The sequence below is a fragment of the Schistocerca americana genome, chromosome 2, assembly GCF_021461395.2.
Source record: "Schistocerca americana isolate TAMUIC-IGC-003095 chromosome 2, iqSchAmer2.1, whole genome shotgun sequence".
NCBI lineage: Eukaryota > Metazoa > Arthropoda > Insecta > Orthoptera > Acrididae > Schistocerca > Schistocerca americana.
In genome coordinates, this window is record NC_060120.1 from 1,010,824,219 (window position 1) to 1,010,827,958 (window position 3,740).

General features: G+C 48.8%; 1 non-coding gene across 1 annotated transcript; it reads right to left on the reverse strand.

Annotated features, from left to right (window-relative positions):
• Positions 1–2,222: 2,222 nt before the first annotated feature.
• Positions 2,223–2,297, reverse strand: Trnaw-cca. The gene has a single exon. It is a non-coding gene; the product is annotated as a tRNA-Trp (tRNA).
• Between the last annotated feature and the right edge of the window lie 1,443 nt (positions 2,298–3,740).

Genomic DNA, 3,740 nt, shown 5'->3' on the forward strand with positions numbered 1-3,740 from the left:
GTGTGGAGAATAGTGAAGGCATGTAACTCCCCTGTTACTAATTTTAGTCTTTTGTGGGCTTTCTGTTGGATGGTTAGTAAGTGAGGTGTCCATATTAGTTGACAGACAAGGGCTAGTTAACTGGATAGGACGGTTGTAAATAGTAAGGTAGAAGTCATGGGTGGTTTCTCCTACAGTTATTGCCTGGGCTCTGGATGGGTTTATCTTCAGGAGTCATTGGTTACACCAGGAGGTAAACTGATTGAGTTGCATTTGGAGGGATCGTTGGGATTTAGGGAGTGCGAGGTGTATTGGGAAAGTGGGGGGGGGGGGGGGCGGGTAGTGGTGTTATCGGTATACTGAAGTTAGTGGACTGGTTTTGACACATCAGCAGTGTAGAAGAGATAAAGGAGATAAGATTAAGCCTTGGGGCACTCATGCACTGGGATGGAAGGTACGAGAAGTGGTATTGTTAATAGTGGCAAAAGATGAGTGATTAGATAGCTCACGAGAGCCGCTCCTTGCCCGGTAAAATTGCCGTTAGCAAAACACGAGCCCCCATGGCCCAACGGTCAATTGTTTCGACTCGCAGCGGCCGCCAGGATGTCGATTACTCGGACACACCCTCCAGCCCAATGTCTCACACCACTCCCTACCACGCAGTCCCACGTAACTCCCTACCACGCAGTCCCACATAACCCAGCAAAGATCATATGATGGGGGCCAGAATCGATGGAACACGCGCAGAAGTGGCGCCAGTTGGACCGCGTGCGCGCCCTCACAGAACCCACCACGGCTCAGGGTTCCAACCCTCGAATGTCCTCTGGAGCGGCCTGCGTATTCGTTTAAATAAGCCCGCGCGTAGTGTTTGCGTTTGTGCGAGCGTGTGCGAGAGGGGTGGTGGCCGAAAGCGAGACTCGTTTCCAGGTCGCGATGGTTCGCCCTCTGTCGGACGTATCGAAATCTCTCGGCCTGTCTGGCTAGCTGGTGAGTCTTTACCGCCTGTTGTGCCTATAGTTGTTGTTGTTTATCTCTTTGGTGAGTCGGCCGAGGTAGCCATAGCAAGACACGGTGCTAACACTGCTAGGACTTTTTTGCTACTCATATCCGGCTATGACTTGAAGTGGCAGTCACCTCACTAACGTTAGCTCTATTAAAACGTACACATCCTCACTTGTCGATATGCTAGTCATGTTGTTGTGACTGTGGTATACGTGAAAAAAATTTCGATATCCATGGACATGTTATTAGGCAAAAATGAAAGAACAACGTCCAGTCAATAATGAAATCGGCTTACAAAAGCTCCATTGCAAATAATGCGATACAAATTCCCAATTGTTCGACATTTAAAGTAAAAATTATTTCATGATTCTCTCCTTTTAGCAAAACCCTAAGGTAATTCTTACCTGATCACTGTTCCTATTCAGCATCAGAATCTTTACAACTGTCACACAGGAGTTGAAACAAGCAAGTGCCAAACGTCTTACCGTGAGTTGTGGAACTTCTCTTGTAGGTAAAGCCACGCGAACAAACTCGCTCCTCAGAGAGATGCACTTGTATTTACTTAATTTCGAGTATTATAGAATATGCTTCTACTAAACCTATTAGAAAATGCGAAAGTTATTATAAAAGTATTTGGACCCAGCGAGATGTGAACAAGGAACTCAACAATGTTACTTTACAACTCTGCGTCTCATTACGCTACACCAACCACAAACGATATACGACCGTATTTTGCGTCTTACCAGCTCCTAAAAGCTTCACTCGTATGTATATTATTTACTGTCACTTCATAATAATAATCTGTACCAAGATCAATGCGTTTTTGATGGATCCTCAATGTGCTGTTTCCTTGGAACGCCAAACTTTCTTCATATACTAGTTACAATAATTACTTAACAGTTAATATGACCTATCCAGTTATTTTATTACAGCTAAGCGTAACAATTACAGATGTGTTTGTGAGAGATCCTCTCTTTCCTGTTGCTTAGAAATGGTACAAATGATCAGCCAGAACATTATGACCACCGACCCCCTATCGACAAAAATCCGTTCCGACGATAGCAGCGTCACCTGGCAGGGAATGGCTGCAAGACACACGTAAGGCGCATGTAGTACCAGTGAGCGCGCTATCCGTGTGTAGAATCAGCAAGGTGCGCCATCTGTCTGGGTTTGCAGAATGAAATTTTCACTCTGCAGCGGAGTGTGCGCTGATATGAAACTTCCTGGCAGATTAAAACTGTGTGCCGGACCGAGACTCGAACTCGGGACCTTTGCCTTTGGCGGGCAAGTGCTCTACCAACTGAGCTACCCAAGCACAACTCACGCCCCATCTTCACATCTTTACTTCCGCCAGTATCTCGTCTCCTACCTTCCAAACTTTACAGAAGCTGTCCTGCGAACGCAGCAGAACAAGCCCTCCTGAAAGAAAGGATATTGCGGAGACATGGCTTAGCCATAGCCTGGGGGATGTTTCCAGAATTAAATTTTTACTGTGCAGCGGGGTGTGCGCTGCTATGAGGTTCGCATGAGAGCTTCTGTAAAGTTTGGAAGGTAGGAGACGGGATACTGGCAGAAGTAAAGCTGTGAGGCTCTGAGCACTATGGGACTTAACTTCTAAGGTCATCAGTCCCCTGGTACTTAGAACTACTTAAACCCACCTAACTTGAGGACATAACCGAGCGAGGTGGCGCAGTGGTTAGCACACTGGACTCGCATTCGGGAGGACGACGGTTCAATCCCGTCTCCGGCCATCCTGATTTAGGTTTTCCGTGATTTCCCTAAATCGCTTCAGGCAAATGCCGGGATGGTTCCTTTGAAAGGGCACGGGCGATTTCCTTCCCCATCCTTCCCTCACCCGAGCTTGCGCTCCGTCTCTAATGACCTCGTTGTCGACGGGACGTTAAGCAATAATCTCCTCCTCCTCCTAAGGACATAACACACATCCATGCCCGAGGCAGGATTCGAACCTGCGACAGTAGCGGTCCCGCGGTTCCAGACTGCAGCGCCTAGAACCGCTCGGCCACCCTGGCCGGCTAAAGCTGTGAGGACGGGACGTGAGTCGCGCTTGGGTAGCTCAGTTGGTAGCACTGGCCCGCGAAAGGCGAAGGTCCCGAGTTCGAGTCTCGGTCCGGCACACAGTTTTATTCTGCCAGGAAGTTTCATATCTGGGTTCGACCGAGGGCAGATGGTGAGGGCCCAGAGGCTCGGGACGAGTGTTTCGGAAACTGCAAGGCAGTCAGGTGTTCGATGAGTACAGTAGTGAGTGTTTTCAACACCTGGCGAAACCAAGGTTAAACCACATCCAGATGTCGTGGTTTTGGGCAGCCATCCTTCGTTGCAGATGTTGGACCTCGTAGGCGGGGCAGACTGGTAAAACAGGACAGGCGGCGAACTGTGGTGGAACTAACATCAGATGGTGGAACTAAAATCAGACTTTAATGAAGGGCAGAGTACAAGTGTGTCTGATCTCATAGTGCACCGAACACTTCTAACGTTAGCCCTCCACGACATCGGCAAGTACGACTGAAATGGGCACATGACCATCGGTTCTTCGGCACTGGACGTTGGCACAGTGGCAGAGTGGTGCATGATCTGATGAATCCCGATACCATCTTCATCATGCCAATGGGAGCGCCCGAAACCGTCGTCTTCCAAGGAAACAGCTCCTTGACATCTGTACTGCAGGACGGAGAAGCTCTGGGGAACATTCACTTGGGCACCCATGGGTCCAGTGGAGGTCGTGCAAGACACCTTGAGAG